Consider the following 27,221-nt stretch of genomic DNA (forward strand, 5'->3'; position numbering starts at 1 on the left):
CATCTGAAGCTACAACAGCGCATCATACCATTAGTAACAGTAACATAGTAACATAGGTTGGGTGGTCGGATGGCAACTCAGTCACTGCTTCAAATCAACTAACTAAATACATATCTTTCTCTCCTGTTCCGTTCCCAGTCTGGATCCAATAGTTCCAGGCTCTTCAGCCCGAGAGGTGACTGCACATCTTACCATGCCAAATCAAAAATATGCTTTTGATTTGTGAGGAAACATTGTTTCTGCCAAAGGAGCAAATTTAACCAACCGCTCCAACTTCATACATTCCAGCAAGCGCTTACCTGGAACTATAAACAGCTCAGAGTAGAGTATCTATGCATCTGTCCTGCTTTAGAAATACAAGACTGTTCTCTGCAAGATTGGGCATGTAAGCACTGAGACCTAATGGTCATCGAGACATGCTTTATCTGTGTGTTTTAAATTTCAGGAAAAGCGAGCAGTTGAAGGGTGTAAATGGTTTCAACCTACCGATCTGATCACCCTATACTTATTCTGACATGGAGCTGATTGACAGTATGTTGGTGACATTGCTCCGAGGGCGCCCGCCTCTTCTTTTCCATGTCGCTTCGATGGGGAATCCACTACGGGGTGCTGCTCATTGCCTTTTGGTCCAGATGGTCAAGAGCTCCCAGTGTTCAGCAGGGTAGGCGCCGTTCGCCCAGGGGGACTCCTGCCATCTGTTCCAATCCTCTGCTCTCTCTGCATTTGACTCAAACTCAAGGCTCAATCCACTTAATGTAAAGGTCTGATTCTGCCCCATCCCGTTTGTCCCTGACTGATGAGTAAATAAAATCAGCACACCTCAAGATCGAAACATCAGCACAGACGCGCCAGGAGCTGATAAAAAGTGTGGTCGTCTTGATTCTGTTATCTTTCACGATGGGGCCTGTTTTACATTCTTATCCACATTCCTTGCTGTAACATCAGCTTCTATTTCTGCTACCTGTGTGTGTGTGTGTGTGTGTGTGTGTGTGTGTGTGTGTGTGTGTGTGTGTGTGTGTGTGTGTGTGTGTGCGGATGGCGTACGGTATGAATGTGTGTTTGGGTGTCCTGCAGAATTTAAACGAGACAGAGAGCATCTTTCTGGACTCATCTTAGCTCCGGGGAATGTGGCTAGATAACGGGATGCTAATGCCGTTCTTCGCCTTCGGGGAATTAACGTCTGCCTGAGCAGTAACCTACATTCACAGAGCAGTCTTACACATGAGGTTAATGAATCAGGCCTGCTGGAAGACGACCTTTCATGTGAGCACACACACACACACAGACATAACATTCGTCAATACAACCATATCAGACACACACACACACACACACACACACACAAACAAGGAGGTTTCTGTTTGCTGTAGTGCAAAGGCTAACAAGGTTAGCAAGTAAGCAAGCATCTGAATCGGTAATTTATTTATTTAGTCTGGCTCCAAGGAGCCGTGGGCGTGGACTAATAAGAGGAAGAAGGTTCTTCTGCACCGAAATGTGTGTGTGTGTGTGTGTGTGTGTGTGTGTGTGTGTGTGTGTGTGTGTGTGTGTGTGTGTGTGTGTGTGTGTGTGTGAGAGAGAAAGAAGTGAGGTTTTGATTTGGGAGCTGAAGCCCATCATCCACCCATTGTTTCTTCTCACTCCCACCTGCAATTAAGACAAGAAAGAGACAAGTGGGGAAATTCCCCAAATCACTGATTTGATAGGTCAATTAGCTCATGCATATGTAATGTCCTGTGCCGTTAACTAAAGATTGAGAAGATTAAGGAGGGTGGCCTAGATTTAGTGCATTTTGTCCAAAGCATGATGGGAAGGGGATGTGTTGGATTACATGGTGAGTAGGTTGAGTGTGTGTGTGTGTGTGTAAAACAGAGAGAGAGAGAGAGAGAGAGAGAGAGAGAGAGAGATATGCCCACACCTCCACCTCCACCCCTGTCTGTCTCCTCCCCTGTCCCCCCCCACAATGGTGACTCTGGCTGGGATCCGCTCACCGTCTCCCCCCTGGGGAAGACCGCCATCCGACTCGGGTCGTCAGAATCAATTACACTCATCCCCCTTTTTTTCTCTCCTCGGCAGAGTTTACATGAGTCACATTTTTCAGACCCTGTCTCAAGCATCCACTTGCCTTCCTTCCTTCCCCTGCTTCCTCCTTCCTTCCCACCCCTGCCCACCACCCTGAGGCCCCCCTGTCAGGACCCAGGAATAATTCCCCTCCTTTTCCGACGCTTTCGGGAGGAAAAACGGCGCGGGGTGATAAATCTGCGGCGATGTGCTGTAGAAAAAAAAAATTAAATGAAGGAGAAGGGAAGCCGCGAGGCTCGGCCTTCCTGCTCAGCACAGCAGAAAAAAAAGAACAGTCCATCCCAGAAGGATGGAGATGGAGGGATTTAAAAAAAAAAAAGGAGTGACAGGGTCAAACGGAACAGTAAAAGAGAGTTACTCACCTTGGACCCTGGGTGCGTGATCCTGAAGGCAGCTCGCAAGATATCTCACAGCTGGAAGCCTTAAGCACTCCTCCTAAGCCAGAACTGTAAAAACATTTTCCAACATGAATGCAAAGCAGAATCACCTTAGACCTGCAATGCTCGGCTGTTGAAACATGCTCAGGTATCACAGGTCTTATTGAGAAGAAAACAATAGATCTATGACCGAGGGCTGATATGTGGGAGGGGTTGTGTCCCTCAAGATAATCAATACCATGTTACGTGCTAGAGCACAGCCAAGGAGAGGTTCTGGTGCGCTCAACATTTCACATATTTAATGCCTGACTGCTTTTAACAGCTCACAGAAGGAGGGGTTCGATACAGACCGTACGGCTCGTCCACAGGCACAAATACTTAGGAAGCAAACCTGGAGAGTTTTACCTGCCCCGGCGAGTAACAGAAAATACAAACAATGCAGGGCGTAATTGGCATTGATACGTTTTAAAAAGCTCTCCTCCTCCCGTGCAAACACCTGCAGCCCATGAAGCCGGGCGCCCCCCCTGGGAAATCACACATTAGCATTTAGCCGTTTCATCTGCTGCACTAATCAGAGCCAAACGTTTCAATAATACAACACAAGAGCAGTTACGCAAGCCAAAGAAAGGGGTGAGAGAGGGAAAGAGCACTCGTGGAAAGGTATTTCTAGAGGTTGCGAAGCGTTTGGCGCCTGCTTTAAATGGTTGGATATGTCTGGGTGGAGGGGGAGCCAGTGACCCCAACTGACCGACTGATTGTTTTCCGTGTAACCACAGTGTGTTGAAATCTGTGAGATTTACCAACTAGGACAGCTGCTCCAAAGATGACTGTACAGTCTACAAGCACGCGAGGCTGTGCTCCGGCGACTGGTGCTTTGTTCTAAATGCTAACGTCAGCATGCTAACATACCCACAGTGAGGATGTTAACATATCGATTTTCAGCAGGTTAACATCTCTGTTTAGCATGTTGGCATGCTAACTTTAGCTAATTAACACTGAATGCAAAGTACACCTGAGGCTGATGGGAATGTCATTAGTTTTGAAGGTATTTTGGTCATGAATTGAGGTATTGGACCAAATCCAATTATGACCTGATGATGGCGCTAGATGAAGTTTTGAGATCACTAAAGTGATTCCAGTTTATCCTGACGGGAACATGAATATCTTTGACTTGTTGGTGGTGCTAGGAGTCATTAGAATTCATCCTCTGGGTACCATGGAGGTCTGTACCGCGTCTCCTCTTCCTCCCACTGTACAAATGTGAAGCCAAAATATCCCGGATACGGGCGCTCTCATCTTGTGATTTTGGAGCCAGAGTCTGCGCAGTAGTGATGAGGCGGTGGAGTCGCGGTAACAAAGTCCCGCCCACACACCCGCCAGTGACCAATCGCGAGTCAATCCCAGCTGTTTCACCCCGTTTTTATAGCATCAAATAACTAATAAAAAACGAACTTATCAGAAAAATGAAAACTTGAACAAACATCAGTGTACTACCTAAAATGACAGAAGCCATCTTTGGGAAAAATTTATTTGACGTGTACTTTGATTTTTTTTGTATGGTCCATGCCCCATCCGCGATCCAGATGTTTTGGCTGAACTTACAGTCTATGCATCAATCCCTGGTTTGTACCAAATGTAATGGCAATTTATTCAATGGTTATTTAATAGACATTTCAGTCTTAATGTGGTGGACTGACAGACCGACATTGCTATAGAGCCAATAGCGTTGGCTAGCGTGGCCCAAAGCAGTATGTAAAGTTATGAACACATGTTTCTGTTCAAATCCTACCTGAAACACACTCCGTTACTGTTCTTGCTCACACTAACTGGCAGGTTAGTTCAGGTTGCACCCACTCTGGAACCACCTACACAACAATTCATCAAATTCATACAGTTCCCCCCCTTTAGACGCCAACCTCTCCTGCAGTCTGTGCTCCCTTCCTGGAGCTTGGCAGCCCCCTGATCAGCCTCTCTGGCCTGCAGTGAGCAGGAAATGGCCTATTGTTCTGAGATAATGTGAAATATAATGTTCCCCTGCACTTTTGGAAGGCATTCTGCCCTGACAGCCTCATCGCTGTGGGCAACAGTAGGCGCCAAGTATATGAGCACCTGCCAAACAGAGACGTCCATCAGCGGTGCAGTGATGCTGGTTTACAGCAGAGAGAGGAGAGGGGAATCCCCTGAAGACTAGTGAGAAAACAAGCACCTCTCACACAGCCGTTTCACGAAAACTCACCTCCGCCTACTCAATACAACCTGGGAGATTTTCTATCATCTTCCGATGCACATGTGAAAAAACACCTCTGAGTGCATTTGAGGCGATGCTTTGAGGGTGAAACTAAAACGTTGCAGGAGAGTTTTTTTTTTTTTTTTTTTTTTGTATTATTGCTCCCGCAGGAAAGAACCAGAGTCAAATACTTACATCACCGAAAGCTCGGTAGATTCCTTCCCTTAAAATCGGTTCATCAGTCCGCATGCTAAAAGCTACAGCAGACAAGCCAACGACAATCACAAGTTGTGAATTCACACCCTCGCAGACACATGTAAGAAATTAGACTGTTTCCAAATGTGACCACACCGGCTGATTCGGAGGGGCCTAGCGGCGCAGCTCTACATGACGAGGTCCTGCATTTAGTCAGACGTTGAAACCCTCATTGATCATTACAATACACTGCGGAGCAACGCTCTCCCTGCTGTGGAAACAGTGAGGGAGTTTGTTTATTGGAATGAATCACTAGCCAAAAACTCATAAATATCCTTGGCAACAGTACAGATTAACAAAGCAGTTTGCAGAACAAGAACATAAGAGAGCGAGAGAGGAACCTTCCACATTTTGTAATGGAAATAGAGCAATATTTAGACCTAAATGCCTGCAGGAATAGGTTTACGAACACGACATGTGCAACCACAATTTGTCATTCTACCTTATTCTGCTCCCCATGAGTATACAGTCAGTAAGGCTCATGCATTAGCAGGTTATTACTGTCATCTTTCCTAAACTTACAATATTAGCTCCTCTGAAGGATAATTATGGGGTTTGTATTTCAAGTCCTGATGGAATAATAACTGTATCCAAGAAACTTTATTTAGGATCAGCTCAAGAGCTGGCAGGACCTAAAAGTTAAAAGGCCTTTGCTGGTGCTTGAGGTAGCGCAGCACCTTTTTCTATTCAGCTCTTGTCTGAGATGACACGTTCTCCGAAAACCATGAAGAAATGCTCCTAAAACTTATACATTTTTCAAATGGGATTCTCCAAGAGGTGGAATATGTAGAGGGCGGCATATTCAGGTAATAAAAGGGTGTAAATCTGTCAGATTAGTGACAAAAATGAGAGTGTGTGGGATTAAGGTAAAGCATGGATGTGGCTCCTTTTGCTTTATTACTCATCTTACATTCAAGGGATCTTTTTTGGAGGAGGTACGCACCTAAATGGATTAAAGTCACAATTCACTCCGCATACAAAACAGACAATCAGGCATATATCCTCTTCACTGTATCTCTGTGACTGTGTGCTTTGATGTTCAACCAGCCGCCCACTACGACTTTCTTACAGCGCCTGAATTGTCTGTTTAGCTGGGCTTTGGCTAAGACATTTGGAGGTGCCGAACACTGCCATCTATTGTTCTTCTTCTAAAGGCTCTTAGGTTGTGCTTCACAGTTGGAAGTGTATTGTTTTCGAGATTAAAGGAGGTTTTCACAGCACAGGGGCATAAGTTTGGTAAAATAACTTTTATGTAACAGCGCGTCTCACCTGGGTAGTTTTTTCATACTTTATGGATAATAGGATTTTCTCAATTATATTTTAAATCAGTTCATATTAGTTCAAACAACCAGCACCATGTGACTGTCAGATGAAAATGTTGTGAGTTGCTAAGCTTTACTTTGAGCATCCACCAACTGCTTTATTGATTGGTTATAAACCATTACAAAGGATGTTGGCTGCATTTCACAAAGTGAACAAACGGCCTTGTGTCTCTCTACGTTGTTACATTGATGGTTTTGATTCAAACTGCTTCCACATATTATGTTCCTGATGGTTTGGTGTCATAATCATCCACTTAGCACAGCCTGCTCCATTTTGCATTAGCAAAGACAAATACGATAGGGCATGCAATAATGTTCCCTGCATGGCCTGTAGCTCATAATTGATGTACAAAGCACTAGTAAATGATTTATTAACCATCGATGGAGCCATAGTTACAACTTATAGACTGTCAATAAAGGGTGTCTTGTTAAAAGTGGTACTGTTTATATATATATACTAGCACATTAGTTATGGTAAAATAAAAAAATTACTGAATCCAATCTTTTCATAATGTTCACACAACCATTACACCCTCTTGCATCTCCAAACAGAACAATGTCATAATTCTCACAAGAATGGATGCAGAAAGGCCACATGCCTGCACACAGGAGCAAATGAAAGCGAAAACAGGCCAATAAACTTGTAAGCAGACATAAACAACAAAGCCTTGCCTGTCGTAGACCCTCTCCGCCTCACGCGGTTAACTCGGCTATAATTACTGCGCCGTGCACCAGGCTATCTGAGATTACAGGCGTGAGTTACACCTGATGCCAAGGGAAAGTACTCCATACTTTAAATATTTAATCAGCCCCTTTCACCGTGAAGCAAATGAGGCGAGGCAGAAGTTGCCGAGTGGCTGAGGAGAGTCGGGAGGGAGGGGGCTGCCCTGGCTGCATTTTGTGCACATGTGAGCACACACACATGTGAACACACGTGCACACACACTAGGGCAGAGACCTTCCACAGGGGGTCCTCAGAGTTACTGTAAGGGGTGCCGTAAAATCATCAGAAATAAAAAAATTTTATGTTGAATCCAACATATAATATAAATATAAATTAGCCTATTTGTGAAAAATGACGATGATAGGCTTACTGGCCTAAAAGATAGTCACTAAGGTAGCCGTCCACAGATGCAGTTAATCCTAAGGATTCACTGTGCCACATGTATGTTTAACATTAAAACATGATGATCATGCCAACTGTTATTATTTTAATAGCTAAAAAGGTATGTATAAAGGCTTTAGGCCACCCTACTCATTTTTGTAGACCCAGTTTAATATACAACTTAATTGTATACAATATATGTAGTAGGGGGGTCCCTGCTCCGTCTCTGTTTCTGTTAAGGGGTCTTTGGCTTGAAAACCGTTGAAGACCCCTGTACTAGGGAGTTAAGTATGTCACCACCTCCTGAATTTTCTCTTTTGTTTCTCATTTCGGGGGAACCTGAGAACCTCTATGAGAATGTACAGTACGTGTGTGTCGTAGATGTGTGTGAGCTTGGGGGGGATGGGGGTGGTCTGCAAACCTACCCAGGGTCATGGCCAAGACTCTTTGAGGCTCGGCCACATCGAGCCGCTGGCCGCGAGGACACAAAGGGGCAATTCTTCTTCACGCTAAGCCGGTTAGAGCTCAACCTGCTACACTTGAGCTGCACAGGAAGTGACACAATCAGGCATGCCTTGTATGTTCAAGTGACCGTGAAATGAACCATCGGCAGAGGTATATTTAAAGCGTCACGCGATATGGTCCGAGGTGCAGATCACAGAGAGGGCTCGTCTGAGAGCTGCAACCTGATGTCTGCAGAAAAGACAAAGAGAGGGCGTGCTGTTACTCACCTTAATCATATGGATGATATTTATGGATTTATTACACTGTTTTTATACTTGACATTCAACTCCATTCTTATTTTATTATTATTGTTATTATTGTTATTTTGCTGCACTATACTATATAATATGTTATGTTTTATTGCTACCTCACCTTATACTATATCTCATATCCTATACTATATCATCATTTACCATGTTATACTGTATTATTTTAATATGGTTATATGCTACTGATCACATCATATTCTGTATTTATAGCTCTACATTACCGTAATACAGACAAGCACTAAGTGTCGTTACTTACTTATCATACAGTAAGTACTGCTGCTATTATAGCCTATTATATTACACTACTGTCACTTTAATCATATCACTGTCACTTGTATTTTTTTGTCTCCATATGCTCTGTAGTTATTTGTCTTAGTTTCTTTCTTTCTTTTACCTTCTCTGTTTATCTGCACTATTTCTGTTTTTGACACTCAAAGTTAGTTGGACCTCTCTGACACAAAGGCGTGATAAACATATGTATCTTTTCATCCATAAATCTCTAATGGGACTGTCGCCATCATATATACTGTGGCGTAGATCTACGGTATGCTGAACTGGATCACAGGACCTTACCAAACTATAGCTCAACAAACTGCCTTATGCTTCCATAAGTTCCACAGCTTTCTGAGTTTGGTAAATCCGCTTTTGGTTTCTGTGCACCAAAAGCAAGGAACTACCTTTAACGATTACTTAAGCTTACTACCCCTAAACATTTCAAGATGATTTTAAAATAATTTTACCTCAGTGTGCAATTAATTTCATTGTTTTCACAGTTTATCTGAAATGCTAAAACACTAAACCTCATTCTCTGAACCAAACGCTCAGTGGCCTAAACCCACTTGTCGAATCATTCACTCTTCTTGCAAAACTCTAAACACACTCTCACTCGCTAAAACACATTTCACACTGAGATGCACTTGTGTTGCAAAATGGTTAAACACAACTTCAACACAGTTGTCATCGTTTACACACGACGACTCAAAATTGTACGCACATGTTTCTAATGTATGGAATGTTCAACTGTAGAGAATATGAGCCAGTTCAGAGTGCACAGACGTGATGCTGAATACATCTTTCATTGACTTTTATTTTGCAGTTTCACAATATTTTTTAGTGTACCGTCATGTGCTTTTCATTTCGCTTTCTTTGCAGTTGGACTGCTGTATTGTTCTACAAGTGCCTCATATAGACATTCAATATTGTAGTACTTGCACTACTTGCAGTGTACAAAATATTTACTTTACAAGTTGTGATATACTTTTAGTTTTCATTGTAAAATGTGTTTACTATATGAAATAAAAAAAATAAAAACATTCTGTGACTACATGCCCTGGACACTGTGTTCTTAAATGTTTGAGGTAATGTCTAATGAATGCTCTGTAGTGTTTAGTTATTGACCGGCTGTGTGTATGATCTGAGAGCATTGTTTGACTTTGCCAGTTTTGAGAAAATGGGTGAGGGTTTCAAGAAATGTGTCTTAGCAATCGAGAAAATCTGGTTACCAGTGGCTGCCCACATCCGCTTCAAGACACTGGTACTTTCATACAGGGCCACGAACGGATCAGCCCCAGCTTACATCCAGGACATGGTCAAACCCTACACCCCAACCCGCCCACTCCGCTCTGCATCAGCCAACCTTCTTGCTGCCCCCTCACAGCGAGGGACAACTAATCACTCAACGAAATCCCGACTGTTGACTCCTAAATGGAGGAATGAGCTCCCTATTGACATCAGGACGGCCGAAAACCTACGCATCTTCCGCCGAAGGCTAAAAACACATCTCTTCCAACTGCACCTCGGATAAACATAAAAAAAGTATATATATTTCTTCAAGCTGCACTTTCATATGGCTCTTTGTAGTTTTGCTTATTTAAAATGAATGTACTTGTACTTACTACTTGTTGTCTGGAGTTTGTACCTTTAAGGTCGAAAGCACGTAATTGGAAGTTGCTTTGGATAAAAGCGTCAGCTCAATGACAATGTAAAAAAACATTATATTATTACAGTTTTTTCCAACTGCTTACACACAAAATCTTTTCATGTCACACGATTTTTGAAACCTCTCACTCAAAGTGCAAAACTACACAGCAAATCTCCAAAACCAGAAGCTATTTCTCAGCCTTTCACTCAGCTTTCAATCGCATAAAACACTTTTTTCAAAACATTACACACAATTCTCTACCTAAGACACAAAAATCTAACAAGAAGTGACTTGCTATCCATTTCTAAACACAACCAATCAAAATGCTACACTTATTTACCAGGGCACACACACACTCCTCACATTTGCAAACACATTATGTCAAAACTGAACACTAACCAATCACTGCTTTAGTATAGGCCTATACAGAGGTCAAAGGTCAGATTACCTGTTTGGAACAATGGATGCCAACAATAGACAGAGAGCAAGGGGAGGAGGAGGGAGAGACAGGGGATAACAACGAGGAGGAGGAGGAGGAGGAGGAGGAAGAAGAGTAAGAAGGAGAGCCATCTCTGATGAGATCAGGGAGAGAAGCCCATCCTGAGTAGCTTTACAGTGGCGTCCATACTGCATGCAACTATCTAATGACTATTTCAGCATTACAAATCAATCAGACTTTGTTTTGCACAAAGTGCATACAATTCTGTCCCCCCACACACACACCCCCCACCGCCTGACACACAAGCACGGACAAACACTCACAACACACACACGCACACACACACACACACACACACACACATATTCTTTATTCTAAAAATGATACCTTTGTTTTACATATGTTTATACTTTTGTTTTCTTGTTTCATGCTACTGTATACAACACTGAGCTACTCTTACAATAATAATGTGCCCAATAAATATTTTCTGTTTTATTGTAACATTACATTGTTTTTTACAGTGCACTTTTCAACCACTTTCAGCAGACTACTTTCTCTCTAGAACATTGTAAATGTAGATATATAAGCCTATGAAAGACAAAAGAGCTTTAGATTTAGAACAACAGTGTGTACATGGTATATCCAAAAATTTACTATTATGAAAAAAGTGTTTGCCATTTGATGCAAATGCTTCATTTTGAGATGTGTTTATGGTATTTTGAATGCAGTGTTTCATTTTGAAGGAGATGTGAGGCATTTTGCATTTTGTGTGAGCAGTTTTGGGAATTGTGTGTAGAGTTTTGAAAAAAGGAGACGTAGTTTTGAAAACGTGTGTAAGCAGTTGGAAAAAACTGTATTATTATGTATATGTATTTGTTTCTTGTATTTCAATGATTTTCCAGATATTACTGTGATATAAAGGTTATATATATTGGTGCTGCTGCAACAACCAAATGTTTTGGCCGCTAGGGGCAACGTTAGTCTATATCCACAATGTTCCACTTCCGGTATTGCTCTGGTTCAGTCATGTATTTTTGCCATTGTCCGTCCCCTTCCTCTTTCTTTGTGTTGGTGTTCTAACTTCTGGTGGATTTGTGAGGACTATGGTTAACTGCTCCTCAGATCTCTGCAGGGTAAATCCAGACAGCTAGCTAGACTATCTGTCCAATCTGAGTTTTCTCTCACACACCTATTTTACAGCGGCTCTGTGCGGAGCTTAACACTGCCCAGGACAACTGTGATTGGTTTAAAGAAAGGCCAATAAACCAGAGCACGTTTTTCTCCCATCCTAGAATGCTGAGTGGACTAGCCAGACCCTCCTCAGGTCCGCAGCGTGTGGATGGTCTGGCAAAGCAAGACTAGGGGCAGTGCAACAAGCCTTCTATTTACAGTAAAGATCCAGCAGACACAGACCAACATTTGACTCGTTTTTGTGTCCACCTGGTGAAAGTTATTCCAATATTCACGTAACATTTTATATATCTAAGGTCTCCTTTGCTCTGCGGCCTTCTCCATGGTGTTCCCCACCCAGAGTAAATTAAAAGTTTGACCCCGTTCTCAGAAATAGAGGGGAAACGGTTCCACAGTGCTCAGTCATGCCCGGCCGTGCTGACATCACACGCTGGAATATGTGCCTGCATAATGATTTCATCACGTGCTGACATCACCTACCTCTGTCAGCCCAGAGTGATGCGTCCAAGGTCTGACGCCATCCCTGCTCTCTTTACCTGACTGGCCTGTCTGTCAAGATGACATCAACGCAGCTTCACACCCCCCCCCCCTCCCCGAAAAGAGTGAGTCAGCCTTTCCTGTCTGTTTCCTGAAGATGAGAGGGGAGAGGAAAAGAGGAGTGTAGGAGAGGAGAGGAGAGGAGAGAGGAAAAGAGGACAGGAGAGGGGGAAAGAGGAGAGGAAATGAGGAGAGATAAAAAGGAGAGAGGAAAAAAGGAGAGGAGAAAAGAGGAGAGACAAGAAATGAGAGGAGAGAGGAAAAGAGGAGAAGAGAGAGGAAAAAAGGAGAGGCGAGGAAAGGAAAGGAGAGAGGAAAAGAGGAGATACAAGAAACGAGAGGAGAGGAAAGGAGAGACAAGAGGGGTAAGGAGAAGAGAGAAGAAGTTTTGGTTGGCCTTTATTGGACAATTATCAGAGAAAAAATCACAATCACAAAAATCAGAAACAAGTCAAGCAAAAGAAAAAGCTAAATAAAATAAAAACAACAACAAAACCTGTCAAACACATAAAAATGGGCTTTCTTAATCCAAAATGAACTGCCAACTCTCCATCCTCCCCCACAGAGCAGAGGAGAGGACAGACAAGAGAGGAGAGGAAAATCAGAAGGATAGAAATGACAAGGATGAAAATGGTAATGCTCATTGGAAAGGCTTGACAACTGAGGAGGTCGAGTATGAGCGTACTCAAGGATAGGACAATTCCACCTCAGCCTAGCACTCGGCATGTTTGCCCTTAATTGAAATTCAACACTAGTCAGGTTTCCATCCAAATTTTGCGCCACAATTTCCAGAAAATCTGCTAAAGAAATTGTGAATCAATGCATGTTTCCATCCACTGCTGTTATACAAATATTAGGAGTACTGATCAAACCGAAAGATGGGTAGGCGTTCAGAGAGAGACTGACCCAGGCCTGTGGGCCTCTGCATGGGACCACATCATTACTGTGAGAGAGGTGAGGGTGAGACATTGGGGGCAAAAGGAGGTTATGGCTGCTTTAAAACCTTAATCTAAGCCCTTTAAGAGTTTTAGTGAGCAGAAAGGTAAAGAAAGCATTTGTCGGTTTTTTTCAAAGGTTCAAATTCGGCAGGATTGTCTGCGGGGGCTCGATGCTGTCATTCGGCAGTTTTCAACCTGAGCGGTGCACTATTTCTCCTGGCCTGTCCCGGGAGAGAGTAAGCGGAGATGGCTGGAGGAGACTGATGCTCTTTAGACTGTGGATCAGTTATCGCTGAGCCGAGGAGGCCCAACCTGTGATGGATGCAGCTCCCCAAGAGAGAGTGGAGATGGTGATTACGGAGAGGAGGGAAAGAAGGAAGGAAGGAAGGAAGGAAGGACTAAATGGTGAAGAATTTAAAAAGAAAGATCTCTGATCTCTGAAGAGCTTTGTCCCTTGAAACCTTCCTCTGCTGGCTGTTTCAGAAGTGACTCTGGGTGACTGTGCACTCTTTATTACACGCAAGACAATTTGCTCGTGGGAGTGAAGTCGCAGATGACATGATGTCAAGTACAGTACGATCAAACAAAGACGCCAGAACCACTGAACTCAGAGAGCCTCTCATGTCTTTGCCTCTTTCTCTTTGTTTTCCTCAACATTCTTATTTGTGCCAGTGTGTATGTCAAAAGGAAGAAAGGCGAAGGGTTTGTTTCCGTACAGAAACTCTCCGTGATTCATGTTTCCTCTGCTTTGATCTGCGAGCTGTGCACAGCCCCGGGATAAACCATTTCAGGTTGTCTAAACAATTTCCAATCACTGTTTCCATATTTAGGTTCTTATATGGAGGCGAGAAGAGAGGGCCTCACATGCTAACGTGCTCCTCTCTGAGCAGCAGGGAGGAGGGGAGAACCTGATTCTCTCCATTAAGAGTGAAGCCAGACATTGATTTGTGCAGATGGACAAACAAACATGCATATGTGCACACAACACACACACACACACACACACACACACACACACACATCTGCACAACCATATGCCCCGTGAGGTCAGCTTACCGGCAAACCGACAGCCCCCTGAAAACACCCACCTCAATCTCTCATCTCGCACTCCAAACACACATCTGCTCCCCAGCGTGCCTCCCCTCCTAACCCTCTGTGAAATCAACCCAGGCTCTTATTAGTAAACCCCACCCACCTTTTCTCTGCTCACCTTCCCAATTACCCAACATCCCGCTCTGTAAAAAAACCCTCAAACAATTCAAAAACTGCAGAGCAAACCAGAACAACACTTCAACTCAACAGCTTGATTGCGTGGACGAACACAACGTGCTTGTGTGTGTGTGTGTGTGTGTGTGTGTGTGTGTGTGTGTGTGTGTGTGTGTGTGTGTGTGTGTGCGCACGTGCTGCTGCATGACATCATTCAGCTGTTCCTCTGGGCAGGACTCCATCCAACTAAATAATCCAGGCCAGCTCCATAAAGCAGGGAGTGCCGCCACATTCCCCCAGCCATGAAATATCAAGTGGTATTAAGTCACCATAACTGTCTGCCTCCTTCCTTCCTCGTGCTTCCTCCTGCACTCACACATGCAAAAGCACTAACGCACAAGCGTGCACACCGCATGTGTGTCAAAGCAATCGCAAAATGTAAAGAAAATCAACAAAGAAACACTCTCTGTCGAAGATGTATTCTCTTTGTGTTTGTGCGTCGGTATCAGATGTGCAGTAGGCACGCAGCAGGTGGCTCCACATTAACCTTCGCCCACAGTCTGAGCAGCACAGCAAAGCGCAGAGCAGAGATCTGGTTTCGGCCCCTCACTCTCCCCTCCATCCCTCCATCCCTGCGGACCATTACACATGACATCAGAGCCTCTCGACAACCTCACACAGCTGTGGCCAGAGCAGAGCGGAGCAACACCCCAGGTCCACCCAACCTCCTGAATGCTCAAACAGCAACGCAGGCAACTGGGATTCTTGCTCATTTGGGACTTTTAAACTCTCATTATATTTTTCACATAGCCTAATTGCATACATTCTTCCCGACGTTTTTCACAGAAAAGCAGTTCCCTTAAAATAATGATTTAAAAATAAATACGGGGCCATTTCTAACACGTCAAAAATGTCTCAATTCTGCATCCTAATGTGGTCGACAACAAGCAGCTTCGCTAATTCCAATGGCTTGAATCTACTGAGTCAGTGCTTTCTGTCCTAGCTGGAAGGATTGAGATGATTTATTGAGGCAAGACGATCAGGACCAAGTGTGGTTGGGATGCATTAACAGGAGTGAGACTGAAATTGCTTGTAAGATTTTTAAAAGTGCTTTCATTAACTGTAACCTCAATCAGTCGCATGAGTTTCAGTTAACAGGTAATATGTATGCACAAAAGAAAAAAGTGAACACTCATCATAGTTTTCCTTTCATTGAATTTGTGGAATGTCAGTCATTTGTTCTAACGTCATTCATTTTCTTCAGTTCCTGTGTGAAACATTTGTATTTCGCTACAGTGTTTCGTCTGTTTTCCTCCTGCATTTCGACTGAGGAATGTTAACAGGTGCTGGCTCCATTTTCAATCCGCAAGAAACGTAATGGGACAAAAGAACAACTGGCGAGAGCACCTGTTTTCTACCAGGCTGGGAAACTGGAACCCATTCCCTAATCACACTTGAGAGTCAAAAACAAAAGGGCATTTCTTTTGTCACAGCTGAAGATAAGTACATCCAGTTTTCATCCAGTTAACCCCTTCTGTTCGGTTTGATAGACAGCCTGTGTGTGGTGATGAAGGAGGTTACAGTTGCAGTTCTCTCAGACGTGCTTCACACCTTTCTGGGCTGCACTGCAGAGACACCGTGTGGTGGCAAATTACAAACCAGATCCCAAACATTAACATAATATATGCATAATTGAAGAGATTTTCTATTAATCCTCCACTGCATTGTGCCGGTTTTAATACAGAGCTTGACATTCCTCAAATAATTCAATCGCAAAAGTGTTTCTTTGCACGAGAGAGAATCAGCACGTTCATGTAGACATAAGAAAGTATATATGTATATATTTAGAAAGAGGTACGCATAATTATATCAAATATATTAGGCAAGAAAATTCCATTTCCCTACTGGACTACTTCTACAAGAAGATTCAGGTCTGTTACCTTTAAGATATGTTATGTTAATTACAGTGGTTATTTTATTTATTTATAGAAAAAGACAGGAGGGGTACTTTGAGGGGTAGCAGGGCAGTGCTGTCCACAGTGAATAGTCAAGCATATCTGTTCTCACATCACAACTACAACGGCTAAACAAACACACAAAAAACAGTAAGTACCTGTAAAATATATATATATATATATTTTTTAAAAGGACGTTGTAGAAGACTTGTTGGACAAATGAAGATGCCCAGCCCCTCATCAGTGTTTGGGGAGGGGAGGCCATTCACAGACAGCTACAGTCCGTCAGTCAGCAGTTTGAAACCAAAAGATGTACAGTACCAGATTATTTCTCTGCATTTGGCAAACATGGGGACACAACACACAGTAAAACAGACAGATTCTAGAAAAATAAAGGCTCACACGGCGTCTTCCAGCCAAGCAATAAACTACTAAATGGTTCGACGTCAATCTTTTTTTTTTCTTTTTAAAGAAGCCTTTTATTTATGTTTTAAAGTTTTAATATGTGTTATCTATTTTACTCTTTTAAATCATAGTTCTTGTGTTTTTTTGTTTTTTGTTTTAATTCTTTCATTTTTTGTACTTTTATAAGTTTATCATTGTTATTATTGTGATGCATGTGTATGTACAGCATAATATAGGCAGCAAGTTTATCTTGTAAACCGAGGGTAAGATTTGAGCAGGATCTTGTCCCGTATAGTTATTAATAAAATCTGTACAATTTTTTTTTTTTATTAGAAAACATTAAAGAAAAAACTAATATGGGGCAACCCATGTAATAAACTGTAAGGGTGCAGGAAAAAACAAGGCTATGAATTGATATTCAAGATGAGACAAAAATTGCATTTGTAGACATGACTGAAAACTTGAGTTTAGATCACCTGAGAAGCATAAGGTCAGCCATTCCCCAGAGAGCTCTGCAGGAGACAGCTGTTACAGCTAGTCTGTCCACGTCCCCACACACACACACACACACACACACACACACACACACACACACACACACACACACACACACACACACACACACACACACACACACACACACACACACACACACACACACACACACACACACACACACACACACACACACACACACACACACACACACACACACGATGGCTGGGTGGATCCTCTCCAGGGCCATAGGTGCTGTGGGGCCATATGGTCGTTCTGGGTCACCACCTCCACTCAGGGTTCAGAGGTGCCTCATTTCTCATTGACATTAGATTAGACACATTCACCGGGATTTAACCAGACACAGCCCACCCTGATCCTACATTCAGTATACAGTAGGGAAATATGCGATATGCCATAAGGTATCTTAAAGTGAACTAATTTCTTCCTTTCTGCTGCTTTCAGTATACTTCTCAAATACAAATACTGAACAATTTCTACTCCTGCGTCACTGACGAGGAACATCACTCCCTGGTACAGAAACAGCACCGAACACAGACACAGGGAGAGCAGAGTGAAGTCTCGGAGAGTAGAGCAGTTAAGTAACATTGATTGCTTGCTCACTTTTTTAAGCACTGGACCAATCGGGCAATTGGCTGATTGTATTTACTGACCCAACTTAACTTTTTACTGGCCACAGGCCATTGGGCAATCCTTATTGTTGGACCCTGCTTATCAGCACTCTAGGCACCAGTTCCTCTCTGGCATTCACCCTTTCCTCCTTTAACCATGCAGAGTTGTACCACAGCACTAGTCTAATAAACCTTGCATGTAGATTCTGACCAATCAGACGATGCCTTACGGCAAGAGCTCTGTCTTTCTGACTGATTGGCCAGAGAGTTAACGTTAATGGCATGTATGTGACAAAACAGCACCTACAGCCAGAATGCAATTTCATTTGTAGATACTATATTCAAAGTGCAAAATCAGTCTTTCGCAATGTGTTTATCATGCAAGTTGACGCAATGATGATTAAAAAAAACTATATTGTGCAGTCTGCTTTGATTTGATTATTTACTGAAAGTGTAGAAGAGTGCATGTCAAAAGGGCTTTCGTAAAGGCTCGAAAATCCTTCGTTCCCGTCGTCCAGTAAATTTGACTTGCTCCCAGAACAGCAATGCAAAAAGACTCAGAAGCAAAAGCCTGTGTGTGTGTGTCTGTGTCATGAGTACAGCTTGCATGCAGTGAGAACTGGCAGAACATGCCCCTCTGAGGTTAGACACGCTAGATGGAAAACACCCCTCAAAGACCTCCAAAATAATTCAACACTCTCTCCTTCTTCTCTTTTCCAGCACTATCTTTGATCTCTCCAACCCAAGGCTTCTCCTGTTCCTGATTCATCTGCCTGTTCCTGCCTCTTTACGGCACCACCCTCGTGCTGACTCTGTCTCTTTTCACTGAAATTGGATTCGGAGGCTGCTTTATTCACAGAGGGATCGACTTCAATGCCTGTCTTTTTTTCCCTTCCCCTTCTTCTTTTCTCTCCTGGCAAATGCCACAGTGAGAGGAGAAAAGGGGAGAGAAGTAGCAGGTGGAGGAGGGAGAAGAGTAGTCTCTTCTGGATTGTATCTTCATCAGCCTGGTGGTGCTGCTGCAGCCTGGGGCAGCCCTTACTGCTTTTTCTCTTTTCAGTCCGCTCTGTGAGACCAGAAAATATTAGGCTGTTTGTGAATAAGATTCTTGTACTTGAAAAAGATTGTGTGTGTTTCCCGTTTGTCTACTTTACTGGGAAAATAAAATAGATATGACATGTCAGACAAAAGCAGGGATGTGATATGTTGCTCTGAGACCTCTTGGGGGTTTTCCTGATTAAAGATGATTGAGTGGCATCCTCGGGTTTAAGCTTTGCATCTCCTGAAGAGGCCCCCATCTCCCTGCTCCTCACCTGAGTAAATGGCCTCTTGTCTACTGCCAGCTCTTGATTACTACTCTTCATCCGAGCTGTTGAAGAGAATGGATGGAGGGCAAAGAAGAGGGAACTGTGTGTTTCTGGAATAATTAAAACCAGGAGGTGCAGAGAGACCTTCTGACTGGCCTCTCTAAGCCAGGAGAACACACTGTATTTATGTATCAGTGTTTCTTAAGTGAATGACAATACAACCAAAATTATTAGTTATCCCTTTTTTAAATGACAATAGCAAACCTAAAAAAAAAATAATAGGTAACTTTTAAAAACTAAAAACTATGACATGTATTACAATTCTCATAAAAAAATTAAAATTATACAAATAAATTAAATACTATAAAACAGTATCCTACACCACCCCAAACTGTCTCTTCTTCAAACGAGCAGCATTTCAGTGATGTTATATATCTGCCAGTAATGTTGGCTAACATTGTAGATTTTTAGGTGGGGGGGAAAGTAACAGCTTTATGGACCGAATTCATCGACAATCCCACTAACAAGCAAGCAACAGGTTTGGACCAACCACAAGAACAGGCATAGGCTACCATTTGTAAGCCAACGGTACAGTATGCTGATAATGTTAAGTTACCAGGCATACTGTTAGCTTAAAGGTATGCTAACGTTGTACATGTTAACGTAACATCAACGGCTTTGGTTGTGAGGTGGCGTTAACATTACATTCGGCCATCTTTCATGTTTACGTGCCGTATTGTTTCGATCCCCTAAACTTTCCCCATTGGGTTAATGTTAGTCGACGTTTGAGCTGCTGGTCTCAAGCTATACCCAAGCTAAACCGAGAACTTTAGCTTACAATAAAAGTTGAAAATAAAAGCAACCTTCAAGTCTTTAAGAATATAGCTGAGTTTGTATTTTGAACAATCTTTTTAAGCTTATTTGTGACCGAAACGACCAAGTTCATGTAGCCCAGAGCTAGCTAAACCAGTCTGGTAGAACAACCCAGTCTCACGGCAGTTCGTGAAATGGTCACGTTATTTAATCTATTGATTCGTGTTCAAGGGGACGTTTTTCTCGTTTTTTTCGTGGTGGCCAGCACAAAAATGTAAACTAATGCATTTTAAGGGGAAGCATATGTCGTGATCATAGCACGACTACGGTAGTGACTAGTATGAAATGCCGAAAATCTGTGTAAGGAGGTTGGTTGGGTTGGTGGATGGGTCAAACAACACAGGACTTTCACCCCGAAGACTGGGGATAGCGTTCCACATGTGGCGTTTTGTTTCCCCGTTGTTGTTTTCCTAATCACAACCGTCCCGTTATTGTCACACGTCCCCCGCCGCCGTCTCCCGGCGTGTGAGGCGTCCTTTCCCCGTTGTTTTTTTTCCTAAACCCAACCCCCACCGTCCCGTTGTTGTTGTGGCGTGTCCCCCCCAGAGACCGCAGATCGTGTCCCGGGGTGTGACGTTGGCTTTCCCCGTTAATCTTTTCCTAAACCCAACCTCCGTATAGATGCTTCCCATTACGTGCTGGCCACCACGAAAAAAAACGAGATAAATGTGTTGTTGTACACAAATCAATAGATTAAAAATAACGTGACAATTTCACGAACTGCCGTGAGACCGTGTCGGGTAGAAACATGTTCAAATGGTCATTTTCGGCTTACACCTGTGACCATGGTAACTTAAGACATTAAAGATGACAAGCTTTAGCCTCCAAAAGCTCTGACGAAATACAAATTAAAACGCATGAATGTGACTCAAATTTCACTGACAACTAGACTTTTTCTTGGCTACAACATAGACTTAAACGTGACTAAAAATAAATTTTCATTGAAAGACTAAAATTAAATCAGGTGTCAAATGAACACAGGTCTGTATGTGTGTGATAAAACCTATCGGGGATTCACGGTTCAAACACTTCTCAGTCAGTTACACACGTGTTTTGGCCATCTGACAGCAGGTAAAATAAACCTCCGGCTTTCATTAATCTCCACCAACACTCACCTAGCTCCCAACTTCCTTCCTCAGTTGTCTAATCACTCTTTGCACTTGGTTCCAAACTCCTGTAGAGATAAGTTATGCAGCAGCTGCTACATTTAAAGTCCATAGTCTGTATTCAAAATGGGGTGGGAGGGGGATGTGTGAAAGACAGCACACACCTGGGCAGGCATCGCTCTTTGAGTACGGTTGAATAAGATCTGTGCTCTGTATAATGGATCTTGGGCTACCTGTGTGTGCTGATAAACACCAGCAGACACAGGAAACACAGCGGCAGCGGAGCGTCAACTCCAACCTGCTCACAACGCCGACCGGCCTCCATCTGTCGCCACTTTTGAAAAGAGCGGCTGAGAACACGTTTGTGTAATTTGGCATGTTCTTTCAAATGGAAATAATCCGCCTGTTTCTCTTTCCGAGGGGAGGCTCCCCTCTGTCGTGGCTTTCAAGGTAAGATTAAGAGGACGTTTTTATCGCGCAGGGTTTAGCTCTCTCTTCCTCTGGTGATTTCTCTGCCCTCAATCTGGCTGTTTGAAATAAACAGAAGGCTTTTCTGAGCTGCGCTCTTTGCCCACTATCAGCCTGTGAGGAGGCAGCCGTGAATGTATAAACTGTTAAATCTAAAAAGAAATAAATGAATACAATTTGATTACAAAGATGTGGCATAAAAATCAAAGGAACATGAAATAACTTCCTCACTATTCCTGCATCCAATTTTCTCTATGATGTGAATGAAAGGGAACGTATTTGCCTTGAGTTTGTAGTTAGTGGTATGGTTGAAATGACAGGAAGCATCTCAGTTGTAGCATTGCAACTTCAATTCATCACTATTAGGTGAATTAAGAGATGTTTATTGTCCTTTTTAGTGTATATATTTGCATTCATTGTTTGCCAAATCATCTAATTGCATTATCTTAACCAGGGACTATAGCTTCTTGCATATCATTTCATTATTAAAGCTGTTATTGCCTCCAAAGCTCTAAAACTTAATTTTAAGACATAGAATGTTTCAAGTTGCACAACCTGGAGACATTGTTGTTCACCTCCTGGCTGGAGAACGGGCTAAACAGATTGGAGCTCTGTTGCTCCGGCCAACATGACCAGCAGTGCAAATAAGTGTGACTCAGATAGGACCATATGATAAACAGTCTGATCCTACTGATGAGGGAAGTGGAGGTCAAATTCAGTGTATGTGTGAGTGTGTGAGTGTGTGAGTGTGTGAGTGTGTGTGTGTGTGTGTGTGTGTGTGTGTGTGTGTGTGTGTGTGTGTGTGTGTGTGTGTGTGTGTGTGTGTGTGTGTGTGTGTGTGTGTGTGTGTGTGTGTGTGTGTGTGTAAGGAAATATTTTCATTGAACACACAGGGACAGAAAGCATAGTAAGTGAACATGGCTGTCTGTGCTGACACCACGTTAGCATTCCCCCCCACCCTAGAGCAGCCTAATACAACTGCATCCTGCTTTAGTAAGAGAATCCGTCGTAAGGGTTTAGTGTTACACCAGATTCTGTGTCCTGCCTGAATTTCAGCTGCCGCTGGCAAAGGTTTAACTTTAGCCATATACTGTTTATTTGTAGATTTAGCCAAAAATGCTGACCCTCATACTAATTTATAGGATCGCAAATTTTGATAGTTCCAATAGCAGAGACTGGTGATCTGTAGTGCATGCAATGTCAATGTCAGTATTAGATATCCATTATTCCTTTTACCTTCACGGGCATAACTGTGTCCAGAAGCGTACTTTTACACTTAAAGTCCATTTCCTCTTATAGATGTAACTAAAGTGGCTTTAAGTACTGTCCAATACTGCAGTGGGTATTTTCCAGGAAGGTAAACCTCACATCCCCACGTTGTTATACTGGCTACATACTGGCTACACGGCGGCATGTTATACATGTATGGTAGCCAAGCCCAACTGAGATACCTATCAAGTGTTACTTGAGTAATTTTCTTAGACTTAAAAAAGCTCCTCCAGACTCATGAAAGACATTTAGTTATGCTTTAATTTTTTTTAATTCTGAAATAAGAGCATTCTTGCAGCTATAGTCAAATGTGTGCAACAATAGTGTAATTTCCAGTGTTCCCCCTATAACCCTCATCTCATCATATCTGAACATTCCAGTAGTCAGATGGTCAAATCAGCGGAAAACTGTATCTTTGCCAACCAAACGGTTTGGAATGCAGGCGGTGCTCACTGCCGATCACTCATGTCCGTGATCTGCCAGCTGCTGACATTTAGTGGCAGACTTACAGCATTCACACAAATGTAAACACGCAAGAAGGCATTCACACGTGGACAAATACTTGGATCTCACACAGCCAAGTTCTTTGTGTGGGAGAACGCCAGCGTGTTCTACCTCTGTATCAAAACCACATCACACGCTGAACCCCTGATAAAACTACAGCGAGACTGTGGCGAAACAATACACTCCACGCTACGCTTCTCAGAGGTTTGGATGGGGAACCTGGGCTCCAGTCTAACCCAGTCAGCCGGTTCTGACCACGCTGCGGGAGCAGATGGGAAACAGCAACAATCTGCTGCTCCGGCTCCAAGGTGAGACTGGCTGTCCAAGAAGGGTGAAGAAAGGAATGCTTGTTTCTTACAGCTCCAAAAGGCAACTTTTCCAAATCAATCGCTGCATTTGACTGTAACAATGGTATGATGTTAGTGCAGATGTTCCCTTTCTCATATCTTTATTCAACCAGGATATGCCTCTGACCAAATAAGAGACTATCAGTCATCATTGTTGCCCTGATGTGACACCAGAAGGACCATTGAGGGGCCTAAGTGCCCCTCAATGGTCTGATTATGAGCATTATTAGTCTAGACTGCAGCTGGACCAGGAAGGATGGATAAATGAGGTGGCGCTACACTTCACTTTGTCACGTCTAGGGATGCAAGCTTGGGCCCAAAAGTGCAGAGACAAAAAGGTTGTGGAAGATATAGAAGAATTATTAAATTAAACTGCTTACAAACAAGGGGAGTCCTGAGGCAGGCCGTCAGGCAAAAGGAGTCCAGAAAACTGAAGACTGGGGAATCCAAACACAAGGAACAGAGAGATATCGGAAGCAGCAAACAGTGATTTGGACAAAGGAAGCACAGAAACTCATACACGAGGTAACGAGGGCAGTAACGAGGGACGGGTGACATGAGGGCTGATGAACAGGTGAGACACACCAGGGCAGGGCAGACAATCACGAAGGCGGGAAAACACACAAGGCAGGAAGTAGAACAAGACATGACACAGGAGAAACAGACACTACAAAGTAAAACAGGAGACTGAAGCATGAAAACACACACAAGGATGGAAGGATGGAAATAGGAAAACAAAACACAGAACGAACACGGGTAAAACATAACCATGAACAGATAACAGGGAAACAGTACCACACAGGAAATGAATTGACAAAATAAAACCACAACTGAAAACCACAACCACTTTCACACACTTTCAGTTTACTATGGAACTGCATCAATAGTTGTACAGAATGTCTGCGCCTGTCATCTTCCATGAGGCTGTGACTCATCTAAAACTTAGATGGGCTGCAGGAAGCCAACCTGTCAAAGACCTGGGCTCCGTTCGACCAACTACCGACCCTGATGTCCTCCCCCCTGACTTTGTATAAGGATGTCGAACTTTTGGGTTTTTAACAAAACATTAAGAAACTTAATTTGGTTGTTTTGGTTTATGATACTTGGAAAACCGCTGACATTCCCATCAGCCTCAGTTGCTCTTTGTGTTTAGTGCTAATTGGCTAACTTCAGCATGATTACAGGCTAAACTAACATGGTGAACATACAGTAGTTAATAATATGCCTGCTAAAAATCAGTATATTATCATTGTCATTGCGAGAATGTTATCATTTAATTAAAAAGTACAGCCTCACAGAGCAGCTGGCATAGCTATAGACTTTTGATTATATTTTTGTTCCCTTAAAGTAGGGACAGAAAATACAACGGTTAAGCAGATTATGAATATGATTTGGGCGTGACGACTCATTGGAACAAGATGGACTGGGTCTGTTCCAGTCTGGGTCAGAAATGGCGAGCAATTGCTAAAAAAAAATGCAAATAAAACCTGTTCTAAATGACAATGGACATACAAAAAAATGCGTTTTCATTCATGTTTAGTTTCTTTTTTCAGATTGGCTGTTTTCCATCTGGTTCTTGGAAATCTTGGAGGCTTTACAAATGAATTGACTCAGCCTTATGTTAGATGACAGCTCGTCAAGCTGAGTGACAGCAGTGGGTGTGCTTTAACAGGTGGACACATGCACAGAATATGTAAACAAGCTGCACACACACACACACACACACACACACACACACACACACAGACGATGGAATGCTCCTCACCTCTATTACTCCTCACCTTCTGGTCCCTGCAGGACAGTTGGATGGGAGCCTTCATCTTCATCTAGTAAACATACACTCTCACTGTCAGGATAACATGTTTTCCAAAAATCCATGCTGAGCCTGAACGAATGCACACGGCCTCACAAACTGAACACTGACAACACCCCACAGACAGGCGAACAAGTGCACACACATGCAACCCCCACAGAGGAAGTGAGATTAGCTTTTTGCTGTTACTGTAATTCAGTTATCCCTCGCTGCCGGAGGCCAAATGGTGGGCAGGGAGCAGGATTCTGCTGTGTCTGTACTTTGTGTGTCTGGCGGCTTGCTTATCCCTCTCATACACAGGTGAATGCCTTTTTGCCTGCCTGTCTACTCGACACCTCATCCCCTACTGTCTTCCCACAACCTCAGGACACCGTGGGTGCCCCCTCGCTGCTAAGCTGCCATCTCAAATCCACTATTGTGACGGGTAATTTCTGACATGGTTTCCCCTCAAGAATTTTGCCATCGGCAGGGTGTGTTGTTCACTCATGCCACCTCTGTTCAAACAAGGGTCACAATTGTCGAAACATAAGTCTAAGTTGGCAGAAGGGAGGCTTTTTGAGCGGCGACACTGTGACAAGGCCCACCAATGGTTACCAATAAACCAGTGGAGCCAGTGAGTACTTGGCGTGCCAGAGCCCACGTCATTGATCTGCGAACCCGCACGCAAAGGCACACACACCATCCATGAAGTGAGTCATGAGCACACATATGCATGCGTGCACGCAGTGGGAGGCAGCTTTCTGGCGCAGGTTAGCCACAATCCGGGGCTTTTCCTCCCTCCATCGTGGACCCCTTGCCAGGCCAGGCTTGGAAAGAGGTCATATTCTCCAAGGTGTGTCTAAACAGAGATGACATGTGGATGTGCTGGCACGAGCACCGCTCTCGGCTCCCTACCACCGCATCTCACGCCCCTGCCAGAAAAGCAGCCACGGTTGTTTTCGTTCCCCTCTTTTTTTCTTCTCTTTTTCTTCTCTTTCCCCCCAAAAAGCAGCTCTCTGCCAGAGAAAACAGAATCATTGTTTGTTTTAATGGTTGTTCCATTCCTCAGGTTTATCCTGACTTAAAAATACCAATAAAAGTAGAGAGCAGGCTTGACAACTGGAATGATGCTTGTGTTAATTTGGGTACGCTATTGCCTGCATTGCCTGAGGAGTTCTTTCTGTCACTTTTCATTAAACCGTTTTTCTACTGACTGACATGTTTGTGGAAATGTATCCCCGTGACTTATTCCCATCCTAACATGACAGCGTAGTATTTACAGTATGGGATGTATCATCAGATCTTTTCCCAGGGCAAACATCTAATTGCACAGTGACAGACATTATAATAACAAATGCATGAATTAGGAAAACACACAAACTACTGTGGTTTCCTTTGACATAAACATTTTTTTTTTTATTATCTGTAAGGTTAGATGTTGATACTGGCCAGATTCCTGGTTATGTAACTGAAGTATGATTGCGAGTGACACCTTCCTGTGAAAGAGGATGTCTACATTAGGACCATAAACTGTTTTCTAAGATTAAGACTGACTCACAATACAAGGTGAGCAGCACCTATTAAAGAGCCCCTCCAGAAATGTTTTAAGACTATATATATATATGTATATGTAATTTTACATATTGGATCATGATTGGTTTCCAAACTAGTGGTGATATCACAGCATGCTTGTCTTAA

General features: G+C 43.1%; 1 long non-coding RNA gene across 1 annotated transcript; it reads right to left on the reverse strand.

Annotated features, from left to right (window-relative positions):
• Positions 1–1,546: 1,546 nt before the first annotated feature.
• On the reverse strand, positions 1,547–25,785 carry LOC120552330. The gene is made up of 4 exons (XR_005637986.1): positions 25,497–25,785; positions 24,112–24,168; positions 2,442–2,525; positions 1,547–1,644 (listed from the first exon to the last, which is right to left on the reverse strand). It is a non-coding gene; the product is annotated as an uncharacterized LOC120552330 (long non-coding RNA).
• Between the last annotated feature and the right edge of the window lie 1,436 nt (positions 25,786–27,221).

This window comes from Perca fluviatilis, chromosome 22 (assembly GCF_010015445.1).
Source record: "Perca fluviatilis chromosome 22, GENO_Pfluv_1.0, whole genome shotgun sequence".
NCBI classification, from domain to species: domain Eukaryota; kingdom Metazoa; phylum Chordata; class Actinopteri; order Perciformes; family Percidae; genus Perca; species Perca fluviatilis.